Here is a 25,995-nt window from a genome sequence, read left to right as displayed (position 1 = left end):
GATTTATGTTCAAAGTTATTCTATATACTCTAGTCAGTTATCTCTACCAAAATATTCAGTCGATATGCACAGTCCAGTCGGTTATAGAAGAAAGTATTCACATAGACCAATATGCACCGAGTTGTCTACCGAGTATCATTCCATGTCTACCAAGCAGCAAAGATGATACACCGAGTTGATATACACCGAGTGAAATGTGTTACCAAATTGATTGAACCTGGACATACATATGGAAATGTGTTACAAGATCAAGGAACATAGAACCGTTATCACATTGGAAATTGCACTTAAAGATTGTGTATGATTTTGAGGTCATCTAACCAATGAAATATTTTGCATGGTTATTCATTCGATAAAACATGTTTGTAAGATCGAAGCAATGAATGGATCACCGACATAAGAGATCTATTTATATAGCATGGATTGAGATCAAAAAATACATGTAACATGATAGAAAGGAAGATATAGAAATATATGAAGCAAGACATGTGAAAGCACTAAGTGTTATGACTGTTACAGAGACACAGAGGTCACCGAGAAGGATTTCAGAGAATAGTCAAAGAACAAAGTAAACAGAAAGGTTTACCGAGTTACTATATGGGTTATCGAGGTATGCTATAAGCAAGGTAATCTTATTTTGAGCACATAGAATCTGCTATAATATTCCACATGTAAAGTTGCAGATAGTTGTAAAGATTTTATTGAAAATTTTGAAGTTGTAAGAGAAACCTTTAACAGGGTAAAAGACTCTAATCAAGTCTATAAATTGTAAAGCCTCTAACCAGGTGCAGCATTTAGATTAAGTGTTGTAAAATCCTTTAGCAAGGTAGATCTAATAGATCTTGATACTCCTAACAGGGTAAGCTATCAGAAATAGTTAAACATGTAGCTCTAACCGAGTAACCTTTATTATTGCAGTAGTGAAGTTGTGGGTGCCATCCCCACCATAGTTTTTCTCTCTAACCAAGAGTTTCTGTGTAACCAAAATATATGTGTTATGGAGTGAATCATGTATGATTGTTATTTATTTGTTTTAACTTTATGTTATGTTACAACAGTTTTTGGTTTATGCATAATAGTAAAGATATTGTTAAGAAAAGGATTTGAAGTATTGATTCACCCCTCCCCTCTCAGTACATTAGCTTTCGATATTGGGCCTAACAGTAACTCATGATGCTTGTGGATGTTTCTACATCGTTATCTATCCATGTTGATGGTCCACATTGATCGTTATGCATGTTATTGATGATTTTCCTTATTCGATGGTGTTCATGTTCTCGGCTGAACGAATGATTGTAGCGTGTTGCGAATGTTCGAGGCATAACTCTTGGAAGTGTTTCTTGTTTAAGGTATTGATTTAGGTCCATACTATGTCTAAACTGACATTTTTTTGGTCCACATGTAATGTTGTAGCATGTATGGTTATATCTTTATAATTTGTGATGTGTGTTGAGCCGACCTTGAAAGATAGGTTGATGATATGTATAAATAAATGTAATACCCATGTGATAAAGGTGTCTACATTTACAAATAATGTATTAATCATTTGGTAGCATAGAAGAAGTGCGAGGAAGTGTGAAGAAGTGAAAAATAGAAGAGTATGTGGTATGTTCATAACCAGAACTGTAACTAGGCATGAGAAGATGTTATTTTATCAGTTCATGATCTTCTAAATGTAATTTGAATCTATTTGTAACGTAGTGAGACTTCTAAGGCTTGTAGCCCTTTGTTGTTTTTGAGCAGTGAGCTCTAGGCAGTATGCCTAAATGCATGTGCATTCCCATTATAATATCTATATACTTCTAATAGGGTATATTTCTATTGTGGGTTTCAGCCCCACCATGGTTTTTCCCTTAACCATTTTCCATGTCAAAATCTTGGTGTTATGCATGTTATTGATGTGGTGTTGATTGATGATTTCATTGTTAATTCTCTTATCTGAAATTGTGGTTGAGTTAAGTAAATTTTTTGAGCAAACTGATTCACCACCCCCCCCTCGCTTGTCGCCTCTCAGTTTGTTGCCTTGTTACCAATAGAGATGCTTCTCTTGTTAACCTAGGAGGGCTCACCATTGATGAAGCAACTATGGCTATTTCCTGTATGAAAAATGATAAGATTATAATTTATCTAAAGTTCACATGTACATGTGCATATAATCATCAAATCAAGAATATAAAGTAGAAATACATACGTCTTCCCTCTCTTGATCCTCTGGCATATCAGGTGCATTCACCAATTCTACAAAGCCCAATTGTAGTTGTATATAAAAGAGACAAAAAGGACTAATCATTCTACAAGTTCCAATTAAGACAATTTCAATCTTTTTAAATAATTGTGTCAATTAAAAATGTGTTCAATTACCTTTTGACGTTTAGGTGTCCTCGAGGATTTATTTCACCCAGGAGGTGTCCTAGACACACGTGGCGTACCCTAAAAGAAACAAAATCAACACAAGAGATATTAGTAGATAATATGAAATATAATTTAACAAATCTAAATTTTAATGACTTGCATATTCAAAAAAAATACATAAATAAGAGGTGTGCAAAATATGATACCACATAGCTTTCTAGGCCAAAATCAATGGCTGAAAGCATGACATTATCAATATGGAACATTCGATCCCCTGAAAATGCCTATAAAATGCAAAATAAATATACATTAAAGAGAGTTAGTATATCTTATACAAAATATTTTGAATTCAAGGTACTATTCTATTTTAACATGTTACAAAATTTTTACCCCAGGCCTCAAAGTTGCAGCTGCAACAACATTGGGAGGAATATGAGATGGTGTATTAACACTAGTTGTTGCATCCCGAAATGCATATTGTTTGTATCAATTTAAATTGATCTATAAATGAAAATCTATTTACATTTATAAGTTTTAAGTAATTGATAAATAAAATGTTATCAATTAAAATCAACACACCTGTGTCTATGTCTGACCACCAAACACCATATCCATCAAATATCCTTTGCAATGCTAGCCTAAAATCTACCCCTGCAACATGTACATAGTTGGTATGTGGAACCATCTACACTAGTCTTGATATATATCCCAGAGCATATACCTAAACAACTAGGACACACATGTTGAATGGGCTCACTAGGACTAGATGCTTCAACTCTTGCATCATCGTTTGGGCCAAGAGGGTGTGATAACTATATGCCATGTTGAATGGTGACATCAATCAATGTAGTGGCCACTTGAAGAGTTTGTACCTCCATAGACTCTTTCAAGGCTACTAGGACTGTGACATGGACCATAGGTTTGCTGCTAGAGGGATGCGATTTTGAGGGTTTAGTACCCTCCGGGCTCTAGGTCTATCTTGGGCAGAGCCACCACCTCTACCCTGGAACTCTCTCATATCAAAATAGTTTGGCCTCTAATTGAGGATAAACTCACAATATGGTTTCTTTAAAAAATATAATGGAACCTTAAAATTATTACAGGGTGGTTGGTCAAAGACCATCCACCACCTATTCCAACGAGCATTTTTCATCCCCAAATGGTTACTAGTGTATACGAAACCTCTTTGAATTAAGAGGTAATGTCTCAGTGGTTTTGGGTCATTATAGGACAACCCACTAGCATAAAAGCATGACATCAACCCCTATAGCTTCCCCATTTTGTAATTTGTTTGGAAACTTCATTGGCACTACTAGCCATTGATTCTAGGCCTGTGGCAAGGGATGCATGATTCTCATGCTCAGATACCTTCAATCTATTCACCAATATAGTTATTTTGGTAGTTTTTTGTGTCAATTGATTTATCAAATCCTCCAATGTATCTTATGAATGGTTGTTTGGAGGAGATGGACGGTTTGTATCTTGAGGGTCTATTTGTGGGTTCTCGTATGGGTTTTGATACAGGAGCACCTTGCAAAATTTGAAGACAATTTGAGTAATGAAGGCTCTTGGAGGTGTTTATAGGTTCCTTGAATTTTTTTTCAATTGTAATAAGGTCTTTCAAGACCATTCATTTTGTTTTGATTAGCCATGTATGGCCTTGATGCCATTTTGTAGTGTGAACTTCTTAGGACCTATTTGGTCGACCATGGTCAAATGACATCCAAAATGCCTAAATAAGGAAAGCATTGTATTTTGTCTCATATGTGGCCTATTTATAAGGTTTATGATGTGTCCTAATAGGTTACATAGACAAATGTCATAGATTGTCAAGTTTTGTGCAAAGTTGTCAAGTTTGGATGACAACTTTTGTTGTCAACTTGTAACTAATCTCCCTCTAACAGATACCTAATTAAAATTTCAATTGGATTTGGTTGAGGAGGTTTTAGAGACATTTCTTAAGGCCTTGGAGGTTGAGAGGAAATGATTGATGAAGCTTTGGAAGTAAGATAATGATCAAATTCAATAAACACTAAAAACATTACACAAATTCGTTGTAACAGTACCTTGTACAGTCATTGTACGGACTCCATGTGAAGGCTAAATCATTGATTTGAATAGCCCTCTATTTTCTTGTTCATTTGGCTTTTATTTGGCAAGGAAAGACTAAGAAATAAGCAAGATATTTGCATTTTTGTGAAGGTGGTCTGAAAACCTTTCAAAACTAGGGTTTTCGAGGAAATGCTTTCTTAACCCCACATTCCTCAAATAAAATTGGCTCAAATTCAAAGGAATGGTAGGGGAGACAATTTATTTTAAGATTTCCAATTTTTTTGAGCAGGTCGTTGAACTAGTGAATTTTGGGATCAAGCCCTAGGCTAGGCATCCTCATGTGACTAGGCGGTTTTGATTGTTAAAAATTATGCAAAGGTAGAACCAAGAGTGGTGGACCCTATATAATAATGGATTTGGTGTTTTTCAATGTGTGAAGACCTTTCCCATTCATTTTTGTCATTGGATGAAGTCTTTGGTGTGTGGTTTCTTTGTAAAAGTGACCTAAAAGCCCCATTAGGCCTCCTGTAGCAGCAACGTTTGACCCAGTCAATGCAAGAGTTGGGGTCTGAGTTTTGGAAGTGTTTTGTGTCACCAAAGGAGGCATCTAAAATTTTCAAGAGTCTGGGGTGTCATTAGGATAATTTCAAAGTTTTTCCTTGTTGGCATTTTTAGTTTGTTGGCATTTTGCATATAGATTGCATTAATGATATGTTGTCATTGATGTCAGTTGAACCGGTTATGGTATTTATGTTATTGCTGATATTGTTGTTTTTTATATTGGCTAGTAACCAGTAGGAAGAGCTTTGTGGAAGATGTTGTAAACCGGTATGTTAAGTTTGTGAGTTGAACTGGTAAACTGGTGAAAAGGGTTAAACCTTTCTATGCAATATAACTGGTAAACCCTACTTGTTGTTTTTGTTCAACCCTAACCGATCAAGTTTGTTGGTTTATTATTTGATGAGTGGTAATGATGGAGACACGTGTGATCATTGTAGGAGGATAAGTTCATATTGTTTTGGTGCATTTGTATGATGTCTTGGGAAGGAGCAAAGTAGATTGCATCTAATGCATAGCGCATGATGAGTTACAAAGTCCGATGAAGCAATGATCATGGAGCGGTTGGAATTTTCTTGAAGAATGTGAAGAGATTGTTATGATTTATAATGATCAAGATTGTACTGACTTGTTTGTAATATCGATAATAAGAATTAGGTTTTTGTTGTGTTACCAACCTAATTGATTTGTATTTAAGGTCGATGAAGTTATTTGTAAAAGTAGTTGGCAAGATTGGCATAAACCTATTCAGTGTGTAGTTGCCTAACCGGTGAATGGATTTGCACTTTGAGTAAAGGTGGATTGAATCTTAAAAGGATTTGATCAAGCAAATGTAGTCCTATTCAGTCAAATCAAGAAAACCTGTTGTTTTATAACATTTACAGCAGAATTGAAATCCGTTATCCGAGTAAGCTCTAACAAGCTTAGTTACTTATTAAATCCTCTAACAAGGTGGTCCATTTATTTGGATTCTTAAATCCTCCAGCGAGGTTACTCCTAAGGGTATTGTGCTTTTCATCAAGGCATATTTGTAAATCCCTTAACTAGGTGATTCCTAACCAGAATTAGTTCTTAACAAGACTTATTGTAAAGATTTAATAGGCTTGGCTCCTAACAGGGCGAACTTTAGAAGAGTTCATAGAGCTATCCTTGTGAGTCTCATCTAACCGTGGTTTTTACCTATTTTGGTTTTCCACATATAAACATTTGTGTCAAGTGGTGAATGTTTTTGTGGTTATGACCTTATTTGTTGATTTGATTAACTTCTGATAAGGCATGATAACTAGAAGCATTGAGAGATGAATATGTTGAGATATGATTAAGCATTGTTGATGTTTACAAAGATTGAAGTTGTTTACTGTTAAGTTGTCATAATAGTTAAACCGGTTGATGTCAAGTATTCTTATGAATGTTTATCTTGACTATGATAAGTTTACTTTGTGTGGTTGAATTTGAGTTTGGGAACTTTGTATCAGTTTTTTAGTATACTAATTCACCCCCCCCCCCTCTCAGTATTCTATCAAATACTTATTCTTTCATCATACCATCAATTGGTATCAGAGAATCTCAGGTACTCTTTAATATAAAAGCCTAACAACTTGAGGAAAAGATCTTGTAGATCATAATGAAGAAAGAAGGTCTGAAGTTTAACAAAGATAACTATAGAATATGGTGCGACAGAATGAAGATTTACATTAGGAGTCTCGGTAGTCAATATTGGGATCATATAGAAACTAAGTATATTACACCTACTGGAACCCTAACTAATGATCAAAAGAAAGAACAACAAAAAAATCATCAAGCATTAGAGGCTATTATCAGTTCCTTGTCTGATGTTGAATATGTAGATGTTCATGGTCTTGAAACTAAATATGAAGTATGGAAAAAGCTTGAAGATATTTATAGCAATGATGAACATGTTAAGATTGCTAAAGAGGAGAGTCTAAGAGGAAATTTTCATGACATGAGAATGTCTGAAGGTGAGAATATCCAGCAGTATGGTCAAAGGATAAAAGAGATAGTTGGTGAAATAAAGAGTGCAAGAGGGAAAGTGGAAGATGCCACAATGATCAGTAAGGTACTAAGAACACTGCTACCGATCTATGTTATCTGAGTTGGAGCTATTCAGGAGCTGAAGTCCATTGACAAAACTAGGGTATCTCTTGATGATAGTGTATAGAAATCAGAATCTGCATTCAGAGCTTTTATCTCTAACCCATCTGTGAGAAAAAGTAGAGATACTAGTCATGGTTATGAATCTAGATCTAGCAAAGATGTTGATGATGAAGACATCTTAGTGGAACTTGAAGAATTGCTGGCAAAACGACTGCCTAGAGGCATTGGTGAATATAGAGGTAAGTTACCTTTAAGATGTTTTGAATGCAACAAGATTGGTCATATAGCAGTTAATTGCCCTAATGGTGAAAATGAATACAAGAGAGACAAATTTAATAAGTATAAGGGTAAAGACAAGAGAGATTTTCTTGTAGCTATTGATAGTGGTATTGCTAATGAAGAATCTAATGATGATGCTAGTGAAGATATTGTGTTTGTATCTATTAAGGAAGAAATGTCAGATCAGAAGGCACTAGTATCCAGGATGGATAACTCTGATGATTGGATCATTGATAGTGGTTGTTCACATCACATGACCGGTGATCGAAGAAAATTTCTTTCCCTGAAGAAATTTGATGGTGGTGTTGTTAGATTTGGAAATGACTCACCCTGTATGGTTAAAGGTAAAGGAGTTATTTCTCTTAATGGGAAGAGCAATGTTGACGATGTCTATTGGGTTGAAGGTCTAAAGTACAATCTTTTGAGTGTGGCACAACTTAATGACAGAGGATACCCACTAGAGTTTAGAAATGGTATGTGCAAAATATTTGACAACAAAGGTGAATTGATTGCAACTGGGAAACAGACTAGAGGTAATCTATTTCATCTTAATCCTAAAGTTAGCAACTGTTTGATTGCAAAGATAGATGATAGCTAGCTTTCGCATAGGAGATTTTGTCATATAAATTTTGACAATATTGTTAAGGTAAGTCTAAGACAGTAAGAGGTCTACCTCAGCTAGGAAAACTGGTTAATGCTCTTTGTAAAGAATGTCAGTTAGGAAAGATGACTTCTTCAACTTTCAAGAGCAAGTCCTTCTCAGTGGAGAACTTGTTAGATTTGGTTCATACAGATCTATGTGGACCAATAAGAACAGGAAGAATTCAAGGTGACTAATATTTTATGATCTTCATTGATGATTGTTCAAGGATGATGTGGGTCACATTCTTGAAGGATAAGAATGAAGCTTTTGGTAAATTCAAGGCATTCAGGGCCTTAGCTGAGAAAGAGAGTGGCAAAAAGATAAAATGTCTAAGAACATATCAAGGCAGTGAATTTACTTCTGAGGAATTCACTAAGTATTGTGATGAGAATGGTATCAAGTGACAACTTTTTGCACCAAGGACACCACAAAAGAATGGTATAGCAGAGAGAAACAATCGGTTAGTGGTTGAAGCTGCTAGGATAATGTTGATACAAGGAGGTGTAGCGAAAATATTTTAGAAAGAAGCTGTAAGTAGAGCTGTCTACACAATGAACCGCGTTTTGGTGAAAAGAGGTAAGGACAAGACCCCTTATGAATATTGGTATGGGAGATCACCTGATGTTAGCTATTTTAAGATATTTGGAAGCAAATATTTTATTAAAAGAGGTGATTACATAAGAAATTTTGAAGCTAAGAGTGATGAAGGAATATTTCTTGGCTATTCCACCAAGAGTAAGGCCTATAAATGCTTCAACAACCAGATAGAGAGAATTGTTGAGAGTGTTGATGTTCGTGTAGATGAATGTCCTGAAGTCTCAGAAGGAACCAGTTCAGATAAAAAGGATGAAGACCCTTGCATTTTACTTTTGGAACTTGAAACTATTAAATTAGAAACCGATAAAGCAAATATTGACGTACTTGTTCAACCGGAACAAATAAATTCAGAAGAAGATGACAATGAAGAAGTTGAACCTAAAGAGAATGATCATGTTATTCCTAGGTATGTGAGACTGAATCACAATCCTAAATAGATTATTGGGGATAAGGATGTTGGTGTACTAACTAGAATGAGAATAAGAGAGAACTCTTGCATGATCTCCACCTTTGAACCTAGAAGTTCTAAGGAGGCATTTGGTGATGATCATTGGGTTAAAGCTATGGAGGAGGAATTGGATCAAATTGAGAAGAACAACACTTGGACCCTGGTACCCCCGACTAGTAAACAAGAATGTTATAGGTACTAAATGGGTGTTTAGAAACAAGTTAAATAAAGATAGTGTTGTAGTTCGCAACAAGGAAAGATTAGTCTACAAATGTTATGCACAAGAAGAAGGAGAAGATTATGGAGAAACTTTTGCACCACTAGCAAGACTGGAAGGTGTCAAAACTTTACTTGCATTTGCAGCTCATAAGAAGTTCAATGTATACTAGATGGATGTTAAGTCTGCATTTTTTAATGGGATATTGGAAGAAAAAGTTTATATAGAGAAGCCTAATGGTTATGCATTGACAGATAAGGAAGACATGGTATGCAGTTTGCACAAAGATTTGTATGGATTAAAGCAGGCACCCAGAGCATGGTATGAATGACTTCATACACATTTGATGAAGATAGGCTTTGCTAGAACCAATGACGACAGCAACATTTATCTCAAGTTTGAAGGAGATGAAATACTAGTCAGTGAAGTATTTGTTGATGGCATTATATTTGGAGGTAATGATGACATGAGTAATAGTTTTGGAGATGAAATGAAGAATGAGTTTGAGATGTCATTAGTAGGGGAAATAAAAAATTTGATAGGCTTGCAGATACAGCAAATTAAGAATGGTATTTTCATTACTCAATCTAGGTATGTGAAAGAGGTTTTGAAGACTTTTGGTATGAGTGACTGTAAACCAGTTGGAACCCCAATGGTTAAAGGTTGTAAGTTGTCAAAGGAAGATGCATCTAAGTATATAGATGAAAAGGAATACAGGTCAATGATTGGCAAATTACACTATGTTGTTCATAGTCGACCAGATATTACCCATGCAGTTAGTATAGTTGCTAGATTTCAAAATAATCGAAAGGAAGCACATCTGATGGCAACTAAAAGAATTTTTAGATATCTAAAAGGTACTATTGACTATGGGTTATGGTATCCATATGGTGTAAATTTTGATTTGAAGTCATACATAGATGTTGATTGGGCAGGAAATATTGATGACTGTAAGAGTACTACCCGTGGAGCATTCTTTCTAGGAGGAAGGCTAGTTTCATGGAGTAGTAAAAATCAGAGTTGTACTTCACAATCTACTGTTGAAGCTGAGTGTGTAGCAGCTTACATTAATTGCACACAAGCTATTTAGATGAGGCACATTTTGGAAGGTTTTAAGATAAAAATCTTAGAACCTATAAAGATTTTGTGTGATAATACAAGTGCAATAAACATCTCTAAAAATTTTGTTTTGCATGCAAGGACTAAGCACATTGAATTGAAATATCACTTCTTGAGGGAAAAAGTTCAATGTAAAGATGTTATCTTGGAGCATGTTTCTACCAAGGAGCAACTTGCAGATATCTTTACCAAACCTCTACCTAAGACCACTTTTGAGAATCTTAGAAGTCAATTGGGGGTTGTCCCTCTTCATGAAGTTAGTTGAGCATGATGTTGATTACATTGGTCCTTAAATTACTTGTAGAATCTTACATGGATTGATGAAGAAGTGGATATATTCCATAGGGGGCATCAAGTTGTAGTATGTTGTTGATGCACAGTGAGAGAAGAATTACATGTTTTTACTTTCACTTTGGCATTGTTGTCAAAGGGGGAGAAGAATTATGTGATTGAGGAGAAGAATTATGTGTCTAATTATTGAAACCAGTGGTAGGCTGAAGACAGACAAAGCAAGGTGAATACTTGGTAATGTAAACCAGGATTCCTATTCACCAATCTCAGCAACAATCAGAGGCGTTGATATTTGTATTGCCATCAATACCAAAGGGGGAGATTTTGGCATTTTTAGTTTATTGGCATTTTTCATATAGATTGTATTAATGATATGTTGTCATTGATGTCAATTGAACCAGTAATGGTATTTATGTTATTGTTGATATTGTTGTTTTTGATATTGGCTAGTAACCAGTAGGAAGAGCTTTGTGGAAGATGTTGTAAATCGGTATGTTAAGTTTGTGAGTTGAACCAATAAATCGGTGAAAAGGGTTAAACCTTTATATGAAATATAACTAGTAAACCCTACCGGTTCTTTTTGTTAATCCCTAACCGATTAGGTTTGTTGGTTTATTATCTGATGAGTGGTAATGATGGAGACACATGTGATCATTGTATGAGGATAAGTTCAGATTAATTTGGCACATTTGTTTGATGTCTTGGGAAGGAGAAAAGTGGATTGCATCTAATGCATAGCACGTGATGAGTTACAAAGTTCGATGAAGCAGTGATCATGGGGCAGTTGGAATTTTATTGAAGAATGTGAATAGATTGTTATGATTTCTAATGGTCAATATTGTACCAACTTGTTTGTAAACTCGATGATGAGAATTAGGTTTTTGTTGTGTTACCGACCTAATTGAATTGTATTTAAGGTCAATGAAATTGTTTATAAAAGTAGTTGGTGAGATTGGCAGAAACTTGTTGAGTGTGTAGTTCCCTAACTAGTGAATGGATCTGCACTTTGAGTAAAGGCAGACTGAAGCTTAAAAGGATATGATCAAGCAAATGTAGTGTTATTCAGATAGATCAAGAAAACCTGTTGTTTTCTAACAATTAAAGCAGAAGTGAAATCCCTTAACCAGGTAAGCTCTAACAAGCTTGGTTACTTATTAAATCCTCTAACAAGGTAGTCCATTAGCTTGGATTCTTAAATCTTCCAGTGAGGTTACTCCTAACAAGGTATTGTGCTTTTCATCAAGGCATATTTGTAAATCCCTTAACTGGGTGATTCCTAACTAGAATTAGTTCTTAACAGGACTTATTGTAAAGCTTTAACAGGCTTGGCTCCTAATAGGGTGAACTTCAGAAGAGTTCAGATAGCTATCCTTGTGAGTCTCATCTCACCATGGTTTTTACCTATTTTGGTTTTCCACATATAAACATTTGTGTCAAGTGGTGAATGTTTTGTGGTTATGATCTTATTTGTTGATTTGATTAACTTTTGATAAGGCATGATAACTAGAAGCATTGAGAGATGAATATGTTGAGATATGATTAATCATTGTTGATGTTTACAAAGATTGAAGTTATTTCTTGTTAAGTTGTCATAACAGTCAAACCGGTTGATGTCAAGTATCCTTATGAATATTGATCTTGACTGTGATAAGTTTACTTTGTGTGGTTGAATTTGAGTTTGGGAACTTTGTATCAGTTTTTTTAGTATGCTATTTTACCCCCCCGCCCCCCCTCTCAGTATTCTATCGGATACTTATTCTTTCGTCATACCATCAATCATTAGGATAATTTCAAAGTTTTTCCCTTAAAGGCTCAAACTAGGGCTACTAGGAATAGGTGTCTTGTAGAGGGCAAGTCTCCTTGATTTAACTTGTTCAACAAAGGGGTGTTGTCTTGGTTGTAGTCAATGTCTCTAGGGTTGGACAAGAGGTTCTATAGGGTCCATACCTTCTCTTCAACGGTGGGTGAGTTATAATCCAAGTTGGTCATAGGTGACTAGAGGAGAGTTGGTGTCAAGGAGAGACTTGATGTGAGAAGTTGTATCTCAATGAGTTGTTTGGGGATCAAAAGGGCCCCCATTGAACAAAGGGAAGTGTCGAGGTGTACTTTCATATTGTTCTCTAGATTGTCCAAGAATCTATGAATGTTGAGACCTTAATTGAGGGTCTTGTAGAGTAAGTTTGTGTGCGAAGCCTTTGTTCCTTAAGGCTTTGCATCATATTGGTATCAGAGAAAGTCTAATCATTGGGAGGAAAAATTTTGGTGTATGTCAGTAGAAGAGAGCCAAGAAGAGTCTAGCATAATTCCTCCAAAGGAGATGTCCGCAAAGGTGGCTAATAAATTTCAAGAGATGGAAGAAATGATCAAGATCAGGGTCAAGGAGGCACTCAAGGCTGAATTAAAGGCAATGAAGAAAGGAAAAGGGCTAAGTGAGGAGATTGATGAAGAATGGGAGCAAGAGGATGAAGAAGAACCCCAAAGGTAGGATCCAGAGATACCTACTAATAAAAGACCATTCATTGAAGCCCTAAAGTAAATAGGCAAAGACTCTTCAAAAGCCAAGATGGAGATTCCTACCTATAGTGGGAAGATGAAGGTTGAAGAACTTGTAGATTGGATAGATGCCTTGAATAATTATTTTTAGTACAAGGAAGTGGCTGAGGAGAAGAAAGTGAAGTTTGAAAAGACCAAACTAAAGGGTGCTTCTTTAACCTAGTGGAACTATACTCAAGGTGAAAGGGAAAAAATGGGCAAGAGTATGAATCATTCTTGGGATAGGATGGTGTCCAAACTCAAGGCCCAATTCATGCCTATTGATTATCAAGTGTAGTTGTATAGGAGAATGAAAAATTTGAAGTAGAAGAACTTGGATGTGGCTTCCTACACAGAGGAACTCCACAAATTGAGTTTGAGATTAGGGCACTGTGAAGATGAAAAGGAGAAGGTTGCTAGGTACTTGAATGGACTCAAGTTCAACATTCAAGATGAGATGAGTCTGATGACTCCTAAAATAGTAGATGAATTATTTCAAATGGATTTGAGGGTGGAGGATAATTTGAGAAGAAAATGTGAACAACACGATAGGGGAAGAGGAGGTAAGAAATTTAGAGGAAAAGGAAATTTTGGGCGAAGAGGACAAACTCAAAAATCCCAAGGTGAGTCTAGCCAACAAGAACAAAGTGGAGACTCTAGTTCAAGAGGAGTCTTTAGAGGAAGGAGACCCAATGGATGGGGTAGATTTGGAGGACTAGGAAGAGGTCCTAATGTCTTTATAGGGAGATTCTTTAATTGCAACCAAGTAGGGCACACTACAAGCAAGTGTATTGAGAAATCCTCAAACTCTCATGGAAGAGAGGGAAGGAACTAGTTGATTCAAGAAGAAGATTGCCAAAGTGTCAATTCCCCAATTAGAAGTGCAGCACCAACCCATGATGGAGAAAGATTGATGATGAGGAGAACCATGTTGAAGGTGCCTCAATTGAAAGAACCCCCTCAGAGGAAGACATTATTCAGTGTTAAATTCTGTGAGAAGCAAGAATTGAGCCAGGATCTGATGTCAGTCATAGATCACATGCAACTCCAAGCAACGGATGATCGAAGATCAAAATAGCTGAATGAAGATAAATCTGATATGAGAGAAAAATAGAGATAAAGAAGAGAATTTAGAGAAGACTCTCACCGAGCTATCACTTCCCTTGTGAAGGTGAGAGTATATTGCTTATTATATAGAAGAATAATAGCATATACAACCAAGAGGTGCATTAACTCCCACCTCCATAAAAAGTGGGAGGTTTTACCTACTACCCCATAAAAGGTGGGAGGTTTTTACCTACTTGGTAAATGCCAAAACATGTGGCATAACCTCCTTACATGAAAACAAAAAAGGAGTTATAAGAGGTGGCACATAAGGCCAAAAGAGGGTGAGAAACCCAACTACCCCATAACCCACTTAGGAAATGACAAAATAGTGGTTATGAGAGGTGGCACAACAAGCCAAAAGAGGGTGTGTAACTCAACTACCCATGTGAGGTGGAGAGTTACACATGTAGCTAATGTATTTTGCCACATGTCCTCATATTAACCACACCTAATAACCTAAGCAAGCTTAATAATATATGTGTAGGAAAAATAAATACCCCCTAACATAAGGAAAATAAAAAACCTACACTAACACCCCCCCTTAAGTGTAGCTTAGGTGGGTAAAAAGATGAGTCCTGGCAAATGAGGCCATGTTAGGTACCCATGTACATAAATATCCCCCCCAAAAGAAGAATCCCCCCATAAGAGGAATAGACCCCCCCTAAATAGAGAGAGAAAGAATGAAGGACTAAGAAGCCCCTCCTGAAGTAGACACCTTTTGCATCCCAAGCAAGGATCGCAAATGAAGGAACTTGCTTTCAGTGAAAGGTTTGGTGAAGATGTCCACAGTTTGCTCCGATGTAGAACAATACTTAAGATTAATGATGCCTTCCTGAATGAGCTCCCGAATATAGTGCATATGTATCTCAATGTGTTTCGTCCTCTGATGATGAACTAGATTTCTTGAGATCTGTATAACACTCTGATTATCACAAAAGATGAAGGTAGGATTTCTAACTGGAATACCAAGCTCAGTAAGAATATTTTGAAGCCAAATAGCCTCAGTGGTGGCATTGACTGCCCCTCGATACTCGGCCTCTGTCGATGAAAGAGCAATTGTAGACTGCTTCTTGCTCAACCAACAAACTGGACCAGAACCAAGTGAGAAGCAATACCCAGAAGTAGACTTGCGATCCTGAGAATCACCTGCCCAATCTGAATCCGTATATCCTACCAAGTCAATATCCACACATGCTACATACTGAATTCCATAATTGTGAGTACCCTGAATGTAGTGGAGGATCCGCTTAGCTGCTTTCCAATGCAACTCATGTGGCTCCTGCATGAATCTAGAGACCATGCCCACAGCATAAGAAATGTCGGGTCTCGTATGAGTCAAATAAATGAGGCTTCCAACAAGCTGTCGATATAAAGTGCCATCAACCAAGGGTGAAGAGAACTTAGCCTCAAGTTTGACCCCTGACAAAAATGGAGTAGGTGCAGGCTTACAATTAGCCATGTGAAATCTAGAGAGCATATCAAGTGCATACTTGGGTTGTCCAAGGAAGATTCCTGAAGAGGATTGAGTGATCTCAATTCCCAAGAAGTAATGCAGAAGACCCAAGTCTGACATCAAAAATCTATCATGTAGAGCAATTTTCACTACTTTGATGGTGGATGAGTGACTCCCTGTGAGTAACAAGTCATCAACATAGAGAACTAGAAATGTGAGAGTTTCATCCTATTGCAGAATGTATACGTTCGGATCAGAATGGCACCGAGTGAAACCAACTGTCAGAAGAAATGAGTCCATCTTGGCATACCAAGCTCGAGGAGCTTGTTTGAGGCCATAGAGAGACTTTCGAAGTCGACACACAAGTGAAGGATCCTGAACAAACCCCTGTGGTTGCTCCATGTAGATTTCCTCCTGGAGGTCACCATGAAGAAATGCACTCTTCACATCCATCTGATGAACTTCCCAATGATGGGCTGCAGCTATAGCAAGAACAAGCCGGATGGAATTCATCTTAGCAACTGGAGCAAAAGTCTCAGAGTAATCAACCCCTGGAACTTGGGAAAAACCTTTTGCTACCAAGCGAGCCTTATACTTATCAACCGACCCATCCACTGCAAATTTTGTTCGATAGATCCACTTGCATCGAACAAGTTTCCTTCCCTTAGGAAGAGGAACTAAATCCCATGTGTGATTCCTTTCCAAGGAATTGAACTCTTCTTGCATTGCAGCATCCCACTCAGGAACACTTGAAGCTTCTCGAAAGGACTGTGGATCAGAAGCTGAAGCAATGAAGAGATGTGGAGCTTGCTGAAATTGTGACCTTGTTCTTCTAGTATCTAATGGATCACCAAGCCAACCTCCTGCTGACTCAAATGTTTGTTGAGCCCAAAGAGGCACTGAGGCTAGAGAGTCTGGGGGAGAATCATCAACCTCTAAATGATGACTATGAGACGAATGTGAATCCTCATCATCACTGTCACCATCTGAAGTAGAGGAAGAAGACTCCTCATCAAGATTAGGAGGATTAAGATCCTCTGAAGAACTATCATCATAATGCAATTTCTCCAATGTGATAGTGGATGGAGAAGTGGTATGAGAATAACTAGAAGAACTCTCCTCAAAACGAACACTCCTCTCAATGAACAACTCATGAGTAGTGGGATGGAGAAGCCTATACCCTTTGACATCATCTGGATATCCAACAAATATGCAAGGCTTACTCTGCGGATCCATAGCCTTGCGTTTTTTAGCTGGAATGTGGGCCCATGCAAGAGAACCAAACACTCTAAAGTGTTTAACTGTGGGTTTTCGACCAGTCCAAGCTTGAAAGGGAGTTACCCCCTTCACAGCTTTATGAGGAACTCGATTCTGGATGTAACACGCACAGTTGATGGCCTCTGCCCAATACTGAGGTGCCAAAGACTTGGAGTGAATCATACAATTAGCCATCTCCTTCAAGGACCTATTTTTTCGTTCTACTACACCATTTTGTTTAGGACTGTATGGAACTGTGTGCTGCATGTTGATACCTTTTGAAGCACAAAACTGTTCAAACTGATTATTAACATATTCACCCCCATTATCTGTACGCAGCATCTTGATGAACTTCCCAGATTGTTTCTCTGCAAAAGCTTTGAAATCTAGAAAATTTTCAAAGACTTCAGACTTTTGTTTGAGAAAGTAAACCCATGTATATCTAGAAAAGTCATCAATAAATGTCAAGACATATCTAGCCTTGCTAAAAGATGGTTGTGGAAATGGTCCTGCCAAGTCACTATGTACCAACTCCAATAGTTGTGTAGCTCTCCAAGCTTTACCTTTATCATACTTCTCCTCTGGATGCTTACCAAGAATGCACCCCTGGCAAACTCCATCAGAAAATCGAATAGAAGGCAACCCTGAAACCATTTCTTGTTGACTGAGTTGTTGCAAGTAACGGTAGTTCAAGTGGCCAAACCGTTGATGCCACAAACAACTCACCTCATCTGCATGAGTGAGTAAAACTGTCGAAGGAGAATCAGGAACAAAGTGAGAAAACTGATATAATCTAGAATGATGATCTGCTTTTCCCACAGCAACAGTAGACCCATTATGCATTTCGCTGATTACCACTGCATCTGGTGTGAACTCAACTCGCTTGCCAGAACCAGTGTGAGTGATCTGATAAACAGATAGGAGATTAGTTGATAAAGATGGAACACAAAGGACATCTTGAAATGTTCCTTCACCCACATCAATAGACCCTCTCCCATGCACTTCAACAGGAGTGTCATCACCCATTAGGATGGAAGGCATAGAACATGGCTCTAAAGATGTGAAATCATCTTCTGAAGAAGCCATGTGGTGTGAAGCACCTGAGTCAATTATCCAAGAATTTGGTTGTGAAGCAATAGCAACTAGGGCCTTACCCTTTCCTTTCCCCTTACTCTTATCTATGTCCTTAGAAGATCCTTCCGATGAACTCTGTTTGACTGAATCAAGAACCTTGATATTATTCTTTTCAAGAAGATTTGAAAGGTGATCAATTTGTTTCCTTAAACACTTATGTTCATCATGACTAGGCCTCTTACAATAAGAACACTTGACCTTCTCCTTCTTAGGTTGTTCACCTTTTGATGAAGAGGTCTCATTGTCTGCTTTTGAAGTAGCAGATTTCTAATCTTTCTTCTTCTCTCCTTGGTTCTTTTGTTTTTTATCTTGCTTACTAGACCCTTTCTATTCTTTTGTGCCTTGATTTACAACTAAGGCATGTGACTTAGAGGGCTTTATTGTACCCATTTGAACCAATTTGTCTTGCTCCCTAGTGAGTTCTGCAGCAAAATCATCTAAAGAAGGCATTTTGAATGTGGTACCTAGGGCACATTTGGTAGCATAGAATGTAGAAACAAACACTGAATAATTAGGACCAAGCTTAGAAAGAATACTCAAGATCAGTTGCTTATCATCTTTCTTAGTTCCACACTGTTCCAACTGTAATCTTATAGACTTAAGTTTAGTGAAGAAGTCTTGTATAGTATCAAAATTGGCTGGATTCAACCCTATGAGTTCATTCTCCAATTGATGACCTCTTAGTTCATCCTGCTTACCAAAGAGGTTTCCCAAAGTAGTCCATACTGCATTTGGTGAAGTAGCAGATTCAATGTGAAAAAGAAGGTTAGGAGAGACTGACATGCACAATGTACCAAAAGCTTCATCACATTTATTAAACCATTTAATCTTTTCTGCAGCATCTTGAGGTTCAGTTTCAAGTCCCATAGTAACACGATGATATCCATGTCTTTTCAGATATATTATCATCTTAGATTTCCATTCAAAGTAATTATATGGTGTTAAAAGTGGAACTGTAGATGCATCCATGATAGCAGAAAAGAAGATTGCAAAGAGTCAAGAAGAGTGCAAGAAAGAAGACACAAGAGACACCCCCCCTTTTCACTAGTCTTTGAAATCACCCCCCCCAAATATTACAAGGTTGGCACTTTATAATTAGTGCATTTACAAGGCTTTTATCAGATTACAATGCTTTCTAAGGCTTTAATGGCCAAAATAGAAAGTTTAAATACATATAAATTTAACACAAAATCTGAAAAAATTAGCCTTATAGCTGCTCAATGTATCTTAATACCTTTCCAACAACTATTCATTTTTGTAAAATAGAGTTGTGAGAAGAAAGATATGATCTCTAGAAGGGAAAAAAAAACATGCAGCTGATTCAACTTGCAATATCTAAAAAAGAAGGGTAGAATATTTCAATAAGACCTGCAATTATGAAGAGTGCTCATTTCCAGCTTTCCGTCAAGTACTCTGATTTTTTTTTTACTGTGTTCTCCAAACTCTGAATTTGGTGAAATAAAAGTCACTTATGATTTTCACAAGCCTTCTGGACACTCTGGAAATGCTAAAGAAGCCTCCAATATTACCAAAAATGCTGCAATCACCCAGATCTCAAAGAACACATATATAAAACTAGATTTAACTAGAAGCTTATTTTCCTTTAAACTGTTCTGATTCTCCAGATCACACGAAAATACAGGAGAAGAGCATACTTGGTTTTTAAGAAAAATATTAGCTATCTAACAATCTCAAATCTCTCAAATAAATCAGAAAAGCAATGAGCTATACCACACAACACGGCTCTGATACCATGTTAAATTCTGTGAGAAGCAAGAATTGAGCCAGGATCTGATGTCGGTCATAGATCACATGCAACTCCAAGTAACGGATGATCGAAGATCAAAATAGTTGAATGAAGATAAATCTGATATGAGAGAAAAATAGAGATAAAGAAGAGAATTTAGAGAAGACTCGCACCGAGCTATCACTTCCCTTGTGAAGGTGAGAGTATATTGCTTATTATATAGAAGAATAATAGCATATACAACCAAGAGGTGCATTAACTCCCACCTCCATAAAAAGTGGGAGGTTTTACCTACTACCCCATAAAAGGTGGGAGGTTTTTACCTACTTGGTAAATGCCAAAACATGTGGCATAACCTCCTTACATGAAAACAAAAAAGGAGTTATAAGAGGTGGCACATAAGGCCAAAAGAGGGTGAGAAACCCAACTACCCCATAACCCACTTAGGAAATGACAAAATAGTGGTTATGAGAGGTGGCACAACAAGCCAAAAGAGGGTGTGTAACTCAACTACCCATGTGAGATGGAGAGTTACACATGTAGCTAATGTATTCCGCCACATGTCCTCATATTAACCACACCTAATAACCTAAGCAAGCTTAATAATATATGTGTAGGAAAAATAAATACCCCCTAACATAAGGAAAATAAAAAACCTACACTAACATTCAGAACCACATGTAAGGCCTATGGTAAGCTATGTAAGGTAATAGTTGATTTAGGTTCTACTGAGAATTTGATTTCCACAGAGATCCTAGACAAATTAAAGTTGAAAAGGTTACCTCGTGCTAACCCTTATAAGGTGTCATGGCTGAATAAAGGGTAGCAGGTCTTAGTGGATGAAAAATCTAGGGTAGAGTTTGAGATAGGGGAGTATAAATATAGAATATTATGTTATATAATCCCCATGGATGCTTTCCATCTGTTGTTAGGGTTTCCATGGCAATATGATGTACAATCCCAACATGATGGGAAAACAAACTCCTTTCTCATAACCAAAATAGGAGAAAATACAAGATGGATCCTGTAGTGTCATAAATTGTACGCACTTGCTAAAGCAGTACAATTTTACACCTAGTTTAGCACCCACCTTGGCGCACTTTTCATTTGCATTGCATTTCCCCTTTAGCACTTAATTAATCAAATTAATTAAGTCTAAGGTTCTATTTCATCATCTTCCACATCATAAAGTTGGGCCCTTTCATTAAAGTGTGCCCTTTTCATTTTATTCCTCCAATACATCATTTAATCAAAAACCCTAATTAAGTCCTATTTCAAACTTGGGGGCTTGATTTCGGGGTCAAAACATCTCGAAATCACCTGTAACTTCGGGATTCTCTCTAAAATCATCATATCCGACGGCCCTAGAAATTTGGTGAAAAGTTGTCAGGACCGTGGCGCCCGGAGTGCACATGGTCCCGGACATTTTTCCTGAAATTTTAGGAGCGCAATCCAATCATAAAATAAAGCTTAACCCCAAGAAATTGGCAGGATATTCAATCTCTAGGTTGGCCAAAAGACGAAATTACAACCTAGGGTTTCATACATAAGAGCTCTCTTTCTTCATTTGAAGGGATCAGATCTGAATTTTGTTTTCAGGAACCTCATATGCAGCGAAAGAGAAGATCTTTGAAGACTTCAACAACATTAAACATCCCTTTATCAAGCATTTATCAATTTCATTCATTCATTTAGGGCTTGGAAGACATTGAAGAACAATAGGAGATTACCGACTGAAGATTGGCTTGTACCCCTCCCTTGGGGGTTGGGTATGATTTCATGTTGTTTTCATGTCTTTGCATAAGCTTCGATATATCCTTTATTCATGCTTTAGATCACTTTGCATCTTGATTTAGAGCATTTACATTATCATTTACAAGCAATTAGGGTTTACTTTCTAGGTTGCTCTAGTTTGCTTGCTTGCATTTTAGGATCTTGCACACACACAAGGTCTGCACACACAATACATTTTACAATACAACTTGGCTATTCGTGGAGGTGGAAATCACCAAAGCGGGGGTTTGACTAAGGCAAAACCCTATATAGCTGCCCACACCCTTTTCAGATATAAGTGCAAGTTTCGGAACTCGGACGACGCCGCAGGTTACAGATCCGGGAAAAGCAGGTCGAGACAGCACTCCACATCAAATTGCAGAAAAAAGACCTGGATAGGGGCGTGGGGCGCCCTGGTCCTGCCAGAACAGGGGTGCTGGACGCCCTAGTCCCTGGGACAGAGGCACTGGGCACCCTGGTCCTCCTGATAGACAGCATTTCCGACAGTTTTCTAGAGTTGCAGACAGCAGTTTCAGGTGTAGTTTCAGGTGCAGAATCAGGACAGTGGCGCCCGCGCCCCCGTCCCGAACATTTTCAATCAGATTTTGACTCCGAGTATGCATCTGCATTCTTATTTTTTCCTTGTGTTTTCAGCTTTCCATTGTTTAAGTTCAATTCTGCAATCTTATTATTAGTTCATACTTGCATTTTGGGGTTAAGAATTGAACCTGCATAATTTTACCTTTCAATTACAACAAAGGAATAGAAATCCTAATAGGTAGCCCGTTGCTCTCTCTTTTACCAAAAAGAAGTAGCGAATTGTGTGATACCTCTAGGCTCTTTCATATTCTGCAAGTGTGTGGTTGAAAGTGAGATTAGGGCATGCTTGCTTAGTGTCACTTTTTCTCCTACACAGATCCTATACCAGATGAGAGTGTGGATAAGCAAATTTGGTCAAGTGTCATGTTAGTAAGTGGAAAATAGTTTCTATACATCCTAATGTTAGATAGTTCAAATAACCAAAAGACAACTAAGAGGGGGGGTGAATCAATTATCACAGATTATCAGATGCACTAGCAATTTAAACTTTAATACCGGAACCCAAAACATTAATACTGGAATAGCAGTTAATCCAATTAAGCACAAACAATAATCATAGAATAAATACCATCCACATAACACCAAGATTTGTACATGGAAAACCCGGTGGAGGGAAAAACCACTGTGAGAAGCCTACCCACAGTTAGATAATACTTCTATAGTAAGTATGTGAATTACAATGAAGGGGCCTGCACTTGCAGGAAGGCCAATAGCCTAGAGCACACTGCTCATCACAAAAGGAGCCTCGCTGAATACATATAAATCTAGACTACAATTTGGAGAAGTGTTGAACAGCAAAAGATAGCACCTCCTATGCCTAAGTATAGTTCTGGTTAAGCTCAATACCAGAGGACTAAATCCTCTTACATAAACCCAATTCGATCTCCAATGATCGACCAACTCCTCTACCTGAATGATATTACATTATTCACACATTACATTCCTTGACCATGACCTCTAATAATAACCATGATGATCTACAATGAGCTCTTACATCTATATATACAAAACTCTCAACCATAAACAATCAGGTTGGCCACCAAACAATAAACAAATTACATAATTACAAACCATGTTGACCTTAGACCAAAAAAATAATATCAGCACATAAGATATCCCGAAAATACATCAATAGGTCCTATCCACGCGTTGCATAAAAGTCAGTCCATAACCTAGATCAACCGGGACCTAGTATAGGTCCACACACTTCAGCAATGATCTCCATCCGCCAAGTCTCAGACATGATCACCAACAACATCCTAGAACTCCACCAAAAGTTGTACCAACACCACTTATGCAATTCATCAAAGATTACCACCAAAAGCTCTGTTAGTGAAACCCTCACCAAAATGAGAAACCAATATTCTAAGCAAGTAGGATAGCATCCGATCACCAAACCAAAACCAACTAACCAAATATGAGTATAAGTATCATGAACAAGTCAATTCCATCACCAAACTATACTGGACCCTATCGGATCATGCCAGATCCAAGTTAACCAAAACCCACTCAACGTACTGGGACTAGAAGGGTGTTAGTGAAGCATCCAAACAACTAGTGTTGGCATCAATGATAAAACATCAATGTGACACATAATCAATTCCACCAAATGGCCAACAATCTCCCCCTTTGGTATTGATGGCAACACTAGATGTGAAAAACATCTAAGTACCAAGAAATTCCAAACAAGTCTCCCCCAATGGAAGACAACCAACAATATCCTACAAATAGCTCTGAATATCAATATCTCCCCCTGTGAATAATATCTCTATAAAGCTCTAAATTTCTCTTCCTTATCAGTATCTCTCCCCCTTTATTTTTCTTTTTCACATCAGTATCACTCCCCCTTTGACATCAATGCTAAAAATATAACAGAAATATCAAAGCAAAAATATAAGCCTCTGAATCATAAAGCTAACTACTCCCCCTTAGCAGTAGCATCCCACATCAGTGCCAGAATGAATAGTATCTCTAATAGTGCATGTTGGACTGATGCCAAACCACATTAATCAAGTCTCTACTGGAGGGGTAGAAACTCCCAATCTATCTCTCAGGTACTCAAATAATTCCTTCGACAAAGATTTAGTGAAAATATTTGCAATCTTCTCTTTAGTATTCAAATAAACTTGTCTAACTTCATTTGCTTCCACCTTTTCCTTCAAAAATTTATACTTGATAGATATGTGTTTTGTTTTAGAATGAAATACCATATTCTTTGATATATCAATAGCAACAAAGTAATCACAGTGAATAACTATCGGTGCATCACAATCCACCTTTATATCCTTCAACATTTGCTTCATCCATAAAACTTGTGTACAATTAGTAGCAACAACAACATACTCATCTTCACCAGTAGAAAAAGAAGTGCATGACTATTTCTTACTAATCCATGAAACCAACTTCTTTCCAAGAAATAAAGCTCCACCAGAAGTACTTTTCCAGTCATCAACATCTATATATGCACATAAAGTAAAGTTATCATCCTTAGGGTACCATAAGCCAAATTCTGATGTAACTTGTAAGTATCTAAAATTCCTTTTCACTTCCATCTCATAATTTTCTCTAGGATCACTCTGAAATATTAAAACAATACAAACAACATTCATAATGTCAGGCCTAATCTGAGTCAAATAAAGCAGAGCTCCAATCATAGATTTGTATCTTGTAGGATTTATCGGTGCAAAAACATCTTTTCTTACCAATTTCTCACTTGTAACCATATGAGTACTTACCGGTTTAGAATCTCCCATGCCAAATTTCTTCAACAATTCCTTAGCATATTTAGTTTGACAAATGAAAATACCTTTGTCAATCTGACTAATCTACAAACCTAAGAAAAATCTCATCTCACCAATCATAGACATCTCAAATTATTTCTCCATATTCTTATAAAATTCTATGCATTACTTATCTTCACCTCCAAAAATAATGTCATCAACAAATACTTCAATAATCAGTATATCATCATAAGTGATTTTATAATTTAAATTACTGTCAGCATTGCCCTTAGTAAAACCAAGATTTAAAAGATATTTATCCAACCTTGCATACCAAGCTCTAGGTGCTTGTTTCAATCCATATAAAGCTTTCCTTAACCTGCAAACCATATCTATATCATCTAATAGTGAAAAACCATCAGGTTGCTCAATATAAACTTCCTCATCAAGATCCCCATTCAAAAATGCACATTTAACATCCATCTGATAAACCTTGTAGATTTTATAAGCAGCATAGGCAAGAAATAATCTTACAACTTCAATCCTAGCTATAGGTGCAAAAGTCTCAATATTCAATTCCTTCCTTTTGAGAATATACTTTACAAACCAATCTAGCCTTATTCCTTATAACTTGACCATCCTCATTCAATTTATTCCTAAAAACCCATTTAGTTCCAATAACATTTTTATTTTTAGGCCAGGGAACCAAAGTCCATGTGTTATTTTTCAATTAATCCCATTATTTGTTGATCAGATAGTGCACACAAGAGGGCTTCTCTTTCTCTACAATCATTCTCAAGATCCTTGTCCAGGTTTACCGAAGGAGGATTGCCAGATCCTGAATTATGTGGTGTGACACCATTCTATGGGATCTCCCAAATCTCCTTTCTAAGAAATCTCATATGAGTCTCCATCTGATTCTTCCATACTGTGTAATTTGTTCCATCAAGCCTTAGAATATCCCCAATAAAGATAGCTCCAAAAGAACTGGATGAACTTGA

This window comes from Cryptomeria japonica, chromosome 6, assembly GCF_030272615.1.
Source record: "Cryptomeria japonica chromosome 6, Sugi_1.0, whole genome shotgun sequence".
NCBI lineage: Eukaryota > Viridiplantae > Streptophyta > Pinopsida > Cupressales > Cupressaceae > Cryptomeria > Cryptomeria japonica.
This window is presented reverse-complemented; position numbering follows the sequence as displayed.